Source organism: Ursus americanus, chromosome 9 (genome assembly GCF_024610735.1).
Source record: "Ursus americanus isolate L20-20 chromosome 9, mUrsAme1.1.p, whole genome shotgun sequence".
Taxonomy (NCBI): Eukaryota; Metazoa; Chordata; class Mammalia; order Carnivora; family Ursidae; genus Ursus; species Ursus americanus.
In genome coordinates, this window is record NC_142135.1 from 30,003,323 (window position 1) to 30,015,554 (window position 12,232).

Below are 12,232 nucleotides of genomic sequence, written 5' to 3' on the forward strand. Positions count from 1 at the left end.
TTGGCATAAAATCTATTTTTATTTATATAAGTATAGTTATCCTAGCTCTTTATAGGTTTACATTTGTATGAAATAACTTTTTCATCCCTTCACTTGAATCTTAAGTATGTCATTAGAGCTGAAGCTGGTCTCTGACAGGCAGTATATGAGACTTCCAATCCCTTCAGCTAGTGAATGGATACACTCTGTGCTGTTTGGTGGATTTAATCCATTTACATCCAATTATTGACATGTAATAAGACTTATTAATGCCATCTTGTTAGCTGCTTTCTGGCTTTTTGTAGTTTCATTGTTCCTTTTTTCCTCTTTTTGCCTACTTTCGTGAATTGGTGATTTTTTTTTCCCCATGGTGATGTGCTCTGATATCTTTTTCTCTTCTGTTTGTAAATCTACTTTCCATTAACCTTTATATTACAGTTAAGTGGTTAATACGTCGTCATATAATAGAATGAGTTTTCTAATCTGAGTGTATATTTACCTTTACCAGTGTTTTTTTTTTATATTTTCATATGTTTTCGTGTGACTAATTATTGTCTTTTATTTCAGCTTGAAGAAATCCTTTCAGCATTTCATGTAAGGCAGGTCTAGCGATAAACTGTCTCAGCTTTTGTGTGTCTGGGAAAGTATTTTTCCTTCATTTCTGAAAGAGAACTTTACTGGATAGAGTAATCTTGCCTGGCATTTTTTTCTTTTCACATTAAAAATACATCATTCTATGGTCTCCTGGTCTGTAAGGTTTTTGCTGAGAAATCTGCTAACCTAATGGGGGGTTCTTTGGGGTTACAGTCTTTTTTTTTTTTTTTTCTTGCTGCTTTTCAGATTCTCTTTTGATTTTTCATAGTCCAATGTGTCTTGGAATGTTGTTTTGAATTGAGATAATGGCTATTGTAAATAACGTTGCAGTGAACATGAGTGCATATATTTTTTGAATTATTTGTTTTCTTTGGATAAATACCCAGAAGTGTAATTACTAGACCATATGGTAGTTCTATTTTTAATTTTCAAAGGACCTGCCTACTGTTTACCACAGTGACTGTACCAAATTATTTTTTGTCCTTTGTTAAGTTCTTCTGCCCATTTTTTAATTACATTGTTCTTTTACTATTGACTTCTAGAAGTTCTTTATATATTTTGGATGTCAACCCTTTATTAGATATGATATTCAAATATTTTCTCCCATTCAGTAGGCCTTTTCATTTTGATATTTTTTTCCTTTGCTGTGCAGAGATTTTTAGTCTGATGGAGTCCCACTTTATTTTTGCTTTTGTTGCCTTTGCTTTTGGAGTCAGATGCACAAAATCATTGCAAGACCAATGTCAAGGAGTTTACCACTTATGTTTTCTCCTAGTAGTTTGTTTCAGATCCTACATTCAAGTCTTTAATCCATTTTGAGATAATTTTTGTGTATGGTATAAGAAAGTGTTCCGGTTTTATTCTTTTGCATGTGGCTGTCCATTTTCCCCAACACCATTTATTGAAGAGACTGTCCTTTTCCCATTGTATATTCTTGTCTCCTTTGTCATTAATTGACCATATCTGTGCAGATTTATTTGGGGGATCTGTAGTTTGTTCCATCAATCTATGTCTCTGTTCTTATGCCAATACCATACTATTTTCATGAATAGAGCTTTGTAATATAGTTTGAAATCAGGGACTGTGGCACCTCCAGCTTTGTTCTTAAGATTGCTTGGGCTATTTTAATATATTTTAATATGGGATTTTAGTACTGGGATTGCATTGACTCTAGATCGCTTTGGGTATTATGGACATTTTAACAGTGTTCATTCTTCCAATCCATGAGCATGGGAATGTCTTTCCATTTATTTGTGTGTTCTTCAATGTCTTTCATGAATGTTTTATAGTTTTCAGTGTACAGGTTTTTCACCTCCTTGGTTAAATCTCAACCTAGGTATTTTATTCTTTTTGATACAATTGTAAATGGGATGGTTTTCTTAATATTTCTTTAATTTGTGAGTGTATAGAAATGCAACTGATGTTTATATATTGGTCATGTATCCTGCAACTTTGCTGACTTTAACAATTCTTCGGTGGAGTCTTTATGGTTTTCACACTACAATATCATGTAATCTACAAATAGTAACAGTTTTACTTTCTAATTTGTTTGCTTTTTCTTTTCCTTACCTAATTTCTCTGGATAGGACTTCTAATACTATGTTGAATAGAGTGGTGAGAATGGGCATTCTTGTCCTGTTCCTGAACTTGGAGCTTTCAGCTTTTCACTCTTGAGTATAGTGTTACCTGTGCACTTTGTTACGTTGAGGTACCTTCTCTACCCACTTTCTTGAGAGTTTTTATCATAAATGGTTGTAGATTATGGCAGAATCTTTAAGCTTGTATATCTTTCCTTGATCTTAAAACTCATCATGTTGGCTGCTGGAAACCTCTTTTGTATTCTCAAAGTTGGTGCTAGAGCTCACATTTGTTTCTTCTTGCTCACAGGTTTTGGCCTGCCTTCTGGGCTGATTTTGTGTTCTCCAGAGCTAACTCTTGCTGCTGCCCTTGAAGACTCACAGGAGTCAGAGCTCACATGAGGGGCCAGCCTCAGAGTGGGGGAACATTTAGCATTTGGGCCTTGGGATGGCTGCAGGTGAAATGGAGGTCATTCTGAGGTTTTTCCAGTGGTTCTCGTTCCAGCTTCATGCTGGAGTCCAGTATGCAGTCCATAGGAACCACATCCCTTTAATGACCTCTGATCTTCTTATCTGCTTCTTTCCTCCCTCAGTCATGGGGGTCCCACCTCAATACTCTGGGTTTTGTGGGAGAGAAATGGGTTTCTCCATTATTATCTTCATGATTGAAGAAGACAGGCACTTGCTCACTGTTCTCCCTCTCTCCCACAGGAGAGGCTACTTCAGCCCCATAAAATGCCGTCTTGGGGACGTATGGTACTGACCTAGCTTACCCTCTCCAGTACATCTAAACTTATATTTTCTTTTTTCCAATGGAATGCTTGTATATTTCCTCTGGAAACCTGGACTTCTACAAAGGCTATCTTGTTTTTAGGTATTGGCTCAAGTCAGTCTTCTCCAGGTGAACCCCAAATGTGGCAAAGAGGGGCTGAAGCTAGTTCATAGGCTCCTACTGGTTTCACAGAAAGCCCATACCAATGTCTCTCTATTACCCAATGCACAGGTCGGTGAGAATCCTCCTTGATCCTTTGGAATAAGGTGCTTGATCCCACAGCTCCCACAGAGCTTTTGTTCATGGATGTATGCTGAATTTTAGTTGTTAAAATGGGAGAAAGACAGGACGTACATCTTATGCCACCATGATACCATTATTACCCTCAATCCAGCTAGAAGTCTTAAATGTGTTTGCATGTCTGCCTTCATTTCTTCATTATTCATTTCCTTTAAATATTATAGAATTTGGTTTCCAACCTTATTTCTACTAAACTGATAGACTGATCTTCCAGATGTTCTCCTTGTTTCTTCCTCCACACTGTCTAGATACTATCCAAAACCATGTCTTTGACTTCTGCTTCACTCTCTCCTTGGAAATATTCAGTCTAGAAAGATAGCTCTTAAATCTGTATGTCCAACCTCACTTGGTTACTAAACTCTAGTATTTAATATTCAAATACTTTCTAGATTTCTTTGCCTGTTTGGTCTGGAAGCATCTCAAGTTCATCATGTCCAAAATTTAAACCTCCTCTGCTTCTGTTCTGACACTCTTCTTTTAATTGCTATTCACTTAATGAGCCAGGCTTTACATTAAATGACATCTATATTCTTTGATCCTCACACTTCATTAAATATAATGAGGGGTTAACTGAGTTTCCCTAATTCTCTCAAACCCAGGTTGCCCCTCCTCTTCCCACATTGAACAGCTCCTTCTTTAATGTAGTTTATACTTGGCCAATTAATCATCTTGAAGGAAACTCTAAGCATCTACATCCTGTTCAAAAACCTAAAACAGTTCTATAGACCTCCTAGAATAATGTTTGGATGCCAAGCCTGTTACTCTTTAATGGTTTGGCCTCAGAAAAACTGTTATCATGCTATTTTGTTTTGTCTGTAATACAGAACTTTTCCAAGTACATGTCCTGCACTTCCGATCTCTGTGTGTTGCAAAATGTTATTCACTTGCCTAGATTTCCCTATGCCTGCTAACTCTTCCATCCAAGCTGCTCTAGATTCTACTCATTCTTCAGGGGATTAGCTTACATTCCATCTTTATTGTGAAATATTTCTTAGTCTTCCAGATGGAAGTAATCGCTCTTTTATGAAATCTTAGATTATTTTTATCTTTATTTCATCTATGGCATTGGTTCCTTTTGGCTTTGTACTATGTAATGATTGTAACGCAATTTTAATAAATATCTATGAAACACTTGCATGTACCAGGCATATGGGTAGATGCTATGAATGCAAAATTGTATTAAACAAAGTTCAAATCCTCAAGCTGCCTCCATTCTATGTTTATGAACATTTATCTTCTCTACCAAATGAATACAAAGTATTTGGAGAAGACCGTTTTCAAAAGATGTTAAGAAAAACCCATTTATGGAAAAAATAATAGTGACATATATATTACAATCAGGAGAAATCAAGAAAACATTCTTACCTTCAAGACCTCACCACCAGCAGAAAAGTTCTCAGAACGTTCTATTGGTTTATATATCTCAGTCTATACTAAATATCACTTAATTTCAACTTAAAATTCAACTGAATATTTTGAAAACATTTTTAAGAGCATACAATTCCTTTTCTCATTTCTCATGAATTTTTAGGGATGAAAAAATGGCCCTACATCATGATCATCTCCTCACTACTTTGATTCGTAGTCTTTGGTCTCTACACTTTTCTACACCATTCATTACTTCTAGTAATGATCAAATTAACAAACAACGTTTTTGAACATTTGTCAAACCATTATGTAATAGATAATCTCATAATAAAATCTATCAACATGTAATATTGTTACCACTTTACATATATTAAAACAAAGTCACTCTACAGTAAGAATAGACCCTCAACTGTAAGAAGTAGATTCCCTGACCAGACCAAAGGTCTGACTGATACCAGATTGAGGTTTTACTCTCTCCCTACTATTTCTTTTGAGATAATAAATTTGTAGAGATCAGTGATGTGTTATTCTAGTATTTGTTATACAACTTAATTGAACAAAGATAATCAAGATGTTTCCTGAATATAGTATTTGATGAAGTTTCTCAGACAAAATTATTCCACCATGTCTCCTTTAATAAATGGCCTACTTTTTTGGTTAATGCTCTATTTTATCATCAATAATGAGCTCTTGGTGAGGGTATACATTAGGCATTTTCATATTCTCATCAGTGAGCACATTTTCTGCCACATAGTAGACATACAAGAGTCATTGATTGAACTGAAATAGGGTTGTCTCACATTTTACGTTCTAAATGCCAAGGCTTATCACATAATATCAGTGATTAGGTTTAAACACTCTTAGCAGGATGCAAGCAAGTTTCTGAAAAATACTAAACAAATTCACAATTTTATAGTGGATGTATGTTTTTAATCATTTCTTGGATCCCAATCAATCAATAACACCATTTCCTGGAATAATGTAATAAAAAACAGATACTAAAAAGTAATATAATAGGACTCTAATTCTCTTTCAACAGTGCTTGTTTTATGCCTTGACTCTGAGGAAAATTTATTTCTAAGCTTTAAATAAGAAAGAACCTTTTTCTTTCCCCTATAAAAAGTTCATTCCCCCCACACTTATCTGAAGAGCAATCACCATCTTATTCTTTTTAAGGTACAAAAGTATCTATATTACTCATATATTACACTGATAATATTTCTAGCAATGAAGAATAGAAAATTCTCTTCATATCTCATTTTCCAAAGTACCTGCCTGAGAAAGTAGTAAATTGGAAGTCACTAGAACAAAATTAAAATCTTCATTAGAACCCAGATGTTGATAATGTATGGCCAAACTCCAAGGCAAATATATATGTGTGTGTGTGTGTGTGTACAATTTATGTATGTATATATAGACACACATATTTTTTTTCAGGGGCATTGCTGCCAAAGGAAATCAACTTAAAAACTGGTGTTGACAGGGGACCAGCAGTGAAAGATCATAGGAAGAAAGAAAGCACATAATTAGGTACTTGATCTGTGACATATTAAAGTTAAGTCGAGATTATGTGAACCAAGTCATGGCACAGTCTGAAATATCATGAAACCGAGGGTAAAAACAAAAGGATCACACAGCTGAAGGACCCAAAGCAGCAAAAAAACCATGACATGCTCTTGAAGCAAGAGGACCTCTACCAGTGTAGGTCTAGGGGGTCATCATGTCAAGAACTACCACATTTAAACACAACCTTTGCCAATATATAAATGTTCTATAATGTTCTATGTATACATACATTTGTAATTAAAGATGGTTTCCCTTTTTTTTTTTTAACTTCTGACTTTAACACACCCAGGTGTCTGAAAAATGTAAGTACACTAAACAAAATCTACTCTGGGCTTGGAACCTGAAGATTTCTGCAGTCATATAGCTAAGCATAATAAACATCAAACTCCAGGCTCAAAGAGAAATGACAAAAATCAATAACTGAAAAAATACTAATCAAAGTATAGGAAAAATTGTTCTGTTTCTATAAGACTCAGAGCTTGGGGCTCAGTTGAATTATAAACCTAAGTCTGAAGCCAATATTTCCACAGATTCTTTGCCCCCAAGCACGATATTACAGGATGAAAATAAACATAAGTGCAATCAGTTTTCAACATACAGTAGGTGAATATAGTCACTCCCCTGGGTGTTAATAGCACTACTGAGGTTTTTAAAATACTATGCCTAGTATTTTACCCACAGTCTACTATAAAACAAATTGTTTCCAGAATCTAGATACAAATCTAATGTTTGTCAAAATATTGGCCATTGTCAAGATTTAACTTGCATGTAAAATAAATTGAGAGATGGGTGAAGAAAGAAGGGCATATTTCTGTCTCTAGGTTTAAGTACAACTAACACTACATAAAGTAACATCTTAAATTGTGTTAATCAAACTTTATTACAACAAAGGATTTGGAATTAATCAGACTTGAATGTATTAAAATTTTTGTTCTCCATTATTAGCTGTGTGACCTTTGGCAAGTTTCTCACCCTCTCTGGGCTTTTACTTCCTAACCTCTAAATAGGATGACTATAAAATATAACAGATGAAATAACAAATATGAAGTGTTTAGTTTAATGTTTATTATTTAGCAAATGCCCAGTAAACTGTGTCCAGAGTGATATTACCATGCAACAAATAGAATAAATGTTTCTAGGCACTTTATTTGGGACCCCCTTTTGAGATCCAGTGAGAAGCCCTAGAAATGTGTGATTTTGTGGTGTATGTCAACTTAATTTTTAACATTTTGATATATTAATCTCATTTTAAATTTAATTTTAGTGCCTGGCTTTACCTTCATAATATTGTATATATAGTTGACCCTTGAACAACACAGGAGTTAGAGGCACCAACCTTCCATGCAATAGAAAATCTGCATATAACTTTCAACTTCCCTAAAACTTAACTACTAATAGCCTACTCTTGACCAGAAGCCTTACCAATAACATCAACAGTTGATTAACACATATTTTGTATGTTATATGTATTATATACTGTATTGCAATAAAGTGAGCTAGAAAAAAAAATTATAAGAGAAGATGTATTTATAGTCTTGTATTTATCAAAAACAACCTGTATATTAGTGGACCCTCACAGTTCAACCCATGTTGTTCAAGAGTGAGCTATATTCTTAGCCTCCTAAATTGAAATTTAATTCCCACGAACCTTCTATCTACCTGTAATCATTGCCTATAATTAGTAGTCATTACCAATAAGAATCCATAACACTAAAATTCAGTATAATTTCTTTTTCCTAGCTTAAAATAACAAAAGTTTACTGTTAAAGAACATAATTATGGAATCTGAGCTCACAATTAAGACTGTATAACTAGTTTTGCTTTTAAAAACTGATTTACTATCAACAATGGGTCTTCATTTCAAAGACAACACCTCAACGCCTCCAGAAGTTAGGAGTTGCCCTCGAGTTTGCTGCTTCAAATAGGCAGTTGTTTTATTGAATTAAGCCAGGTGTTGTTTTCCAAATGTTAGTGTATTATCAAAGCCTCCGTGTGTTGGGTGAAGATAGAAGCCCATAGTGTTTTAACCCTATGAGATGGAGAAGAGACACAGCGTTGGGAGGAAAGAGGCTGAGTTTAAATGACATTGGATCTAACCTAAAATTGTCAAATGAGATAGGACGTTTGTGAAGGCCATCTGCCCAGAGCCATCATGTCCAGATCAAGAATTCAAGAATGAACCCAAGTCCAATCGTCCATGTACAATTTTTTCAAATATACAAGAGTAAATTTAGAGAGTGAGTGCCAACATATGTGTAGGAGAGAGACATAATGTGGAAAAAGCTCTTTCTGCTAGATGATCCAATGCCTCAGAGAGGCAGGTGGATGGAATGAATCTGCCCTCACATAATGTCCAGTCCCATGAGCCTCTCATTTTGGGAGATTTTTGCAACCTAAGTGTCTCAAGACACAAAGCACACAACTTAATCCGGTGTCAACAGATGTACATCCCCCCGCCCCCTGCTATTTTCTCCCTAAGCCCAACTTGAAGAATCTTTGTCAAGACTGAGAAAAATGAGTGCTCACTTAGGCAGCAAATGTACTAAAATTGGAACAATACGGAGATTAGAATGGCCCCTGTGCAAGGTGACACACAAATTCAGGAAGCATTTCACGTTTAAAGAAAAAAAGATTGGAAAAAATGTAACCATTTTTTGCCATGAACTTTATGCTTTGAACTCTTCTGCTTCTGAAAAATATAAAGGCACAGCTCTTGTAGTTCAAAATTCCTTCATATTATCACTGTGTCTTGAACTTCAAAAATCTATCTCAAAATGCAGAAGCTAAGCATTCAATTCTTTCATTCTACATTTCTGCAATAACACCACTACCATGATCGTAACAAGCCCAGGATGATTTAATTGCTAGGGCAAGGAGAAATATTCAGAGCCAGACTGAGTGGGGAAACATATCAGCTAACATGACACAATATCTCAGTAGGTCAAGAAAAAAGCTACTTGAAGGAGAATATTATGTCTCAGGTGCTGAGGGGGAACATTGCCTAATGCAAGAAATTTCTTACAAATTTCTTTATTAGGCTTCTCCAGAAACTTTGGAGGGATAGTGTAGGACTTGGAACTATGGTGGTAGCAGAGCTCTCTGATGTGGCAATGAAAACCTTTGGCGAACCTTACTGGATGGTTTTACTTAATCTTGTTCAGATGTCAAGGTAACAAACTCAGAGTTCTTTACAAAGTGATGTAACTTTTTGTTTGATGGCATTCAACTATTAAAACTATCCTATTTTGAACATAACTGTATAAATTAGAATCCTGTTTATTGACAGGATCTCTCTCTCTCTTCCCCCATTCCACCTCTTTTTCCCCCATAAATGTACAAAATACGGATAGTTATAGATACACAAGTCCGTAAGGAAAGCAAATGATTAAATTTGCAATTTCTTCATTGTGTATCTCACTTGCAGGACTGTACGTTAATGGTATCAGCAAATATTAAGAAGTTGAAATAGCTTGAAATTGGGGAAAAACATGTCTGTGGATTCTTTCTTTTCCTAGGATCTGGAAAAGGCTGCTGTTAATTGTTTCATTTTCTTCTCTATCGGCGTCTATTCAGCTCAAGAAGCAACAGTGTTCCATGGACGTAGAGTCTGAGAACTACTACGGAACCATCTGATATTCCTATATTATTCTTGTTTCATCTTTCAAAGATTTGGAATCACCTCTTTCTTATGACCAGTCTTTTCTCTGCATGGGCTGCAAACAGCCTAAAGAGTGATTTCACGTGTTCTTGTAAGCAAAACTCTAATCTATGACCTTTTGCAAAAGCAGGACCACGGGGCAACAGGTTTGTTTGTTTTGTTTGGGTGGGGGTGGGGTTTTTTGCACATTTATTTTTCTTTTTATTGATTTTAAGTAAAAGACAGACAACAACTATGAAGGAAATAGATTTAGAAAGAATTTCCATCATGAGAGAATGTCTCCCAGCAGCTCTTGGTACAGGCAATATTATATTTCCTGCCAAAACTCATTCAAGAAGTATTTGGGCCATTCTTGTTACTTGAGAGCATTTGGAAGGAGTCACACAAGAGAACTGTAGTTCCTACAACTCCCTTTTTGTATCTGTTTGAGCAATAGTAAATAGAAGTGCAGTAGAATTAGAACTGATAGAGTACATGAAGTTCAGACAGAAAGCATATGTCCCTTATGAAAAGAGCTTTGAACAATGGCAGGCAAATATTCACTGCTCTCAATGAGCCCTAGATGTAGAAGATAGAAGTAAACCATATGGGTCAGAGGCAGAAACAAAACTAAGAAAAAAATGACTATTTCGAATAGACCAAGACGCTAATAGATACATCTTTCTAAGATGTCTAGGGAACTTCATCAGTAGCAAGCAAATGGTTGATGGTTTTCAACCAAAGAGCCACTTCAGACAATGAGATAAGAGTTCTTAGGTTCTATTTTATGTATGCCATTCTATGTAAGCTCCACATTTTAGCTCCATGGCTGTCAAAGGTAGAAGAGCCGTGAGGAGTGGCACTTCGGCCATGAATTTGGTTTCTGAAGCTTAGAAAAATGCGGCAAGCAACCTGAAAGAAATAATGGTCTTTAAGCTTCTGTTAAGTATACAGTGAATATTTTTTAAAAGTAGATTTTAAGTTTCAAAGAATTATTTTGTTGAACTTTTAAAGAATCAAGTAAACCTGTTCAGACATGCTAAGGAAGGGCATGTAAATGAAAACCCACATGAAACGTAAGTACTATCCTGGATCACGAACAGATTTAGACGACTCGCACCTTAATAGGAAGCACTCCTACTGGAATAAGTCCATAAGTGATCTTTTTAAATTGTGTCTGAACGGAGACTAAATGTATAGAAGCCAACGAGTACCTGCAAAAAGAGTACATGTAATTACATCTTTGAATATAAGATATTCATTTCACTACTTCTAAAGTAGGTAATGTTGTAACATTTGTGTAATGGTGTTTTTTTCCCCCTGAATTACTATAATTAGAGCAATCTTATTAAAGAAATGATGGCATCTTAAAACTGGAAGACTAGGACAGCAGTTGATAGTATCATCAAAACAAGAGCCTTTAATTTTCCTTGGCATCTTTCTTTTTCCCCAGTTTTGAGATATATTCAACATATAGCACTGTATGAATTTAAGGTGTAGAGCATAATGATTTGACTTACGTATAAGGTACGGGGCGAAAAGGAGCAAAAAGATTTTCCTTTTGATGATGTTTTCCTTATGATGAGAACTCTTAGGATTTACTCTCTTAACAACTCCAGTGGTGTTCACTGGAGTAGTCATTATGTTGAACAGTAGATCTCTAGTAATTATTTATCTTACATTTGGAAGTTTGTACCTTTTGACCACATTCATCCAATTACCCCTCCCCCACCCCACTTCTGGAAACCATGAATCTTTGTTTTTAGCTTGCATATCTAAATGCGATCATATGCTATTTGTCTATGACTTATTTTACTTAGCATAACACTCTCTAAGTCCGGTTGTTGCAAATGGTAAGATTGCCTTCTGTTTTATGGCTGAGTAATATTCTAGTGTGTGTACATGTGTCTGTGTGTGTAATCACATCTTTATCCATTTATCCATTCATGAAAACAGGTTATTTCATGTCTTGGTTACTGTAAATAATGCTGCTATGAAAAAGGGGTGCAAATACATCTTTGACATAATGTTTTCATTTCCTTTTGATAAATACCCAGAAGCAGAATTGCTAGATCATATGGTAATTCTAGTTTTAGTTTTTTGAGGAAACTTCATTCTATTTTTGACAGTAGCTGAATCAAATTACAATCCCACCAACAGTGCACAAGTGTTCCCTTTTCTCCACACCCTCTCTAGCATGAGTTATCCTTTGTCTTTTTGATGATAACCATACTAACAAGTGTGAGGAGCTATCTCACTGTGGTCTTGGTTTGCATTTCCTGATGACCAGTGATGTTGAGCAGCTTTTCACGTATCCATTGACCATTCATATATGTTCTTTGGAAAAATATTCCAGGTATTCTAATCAGGTCCTTTGCCCATTTTTAATTGGATTATTTGTCTTCTTGCTATCAAGTTGTATGAATTCTTTATGTATTT

The 12,232-nt window shown here is 35.4% G+C and overlaps 1 non-coding gene across 1 annotated transcript; it reads left to right on the forward strand.

Annotated features, from left to right (window-relative positions):
• The first annotated feature begins 8,674 nt into the window (after positions 1–8,674).
• LOC123797996 (U6 spliceosomal RNA) lies at positions 8,675–8,777 on the forward strand. The gene has a single exon (XR_006781150.1). It is a non-coding gene; the product is annotated as a U6 spliceosomal RNA (small nuclear RNA).
• Positions 8,778–12,232: the final 3,455 nt, after the last annotated feature.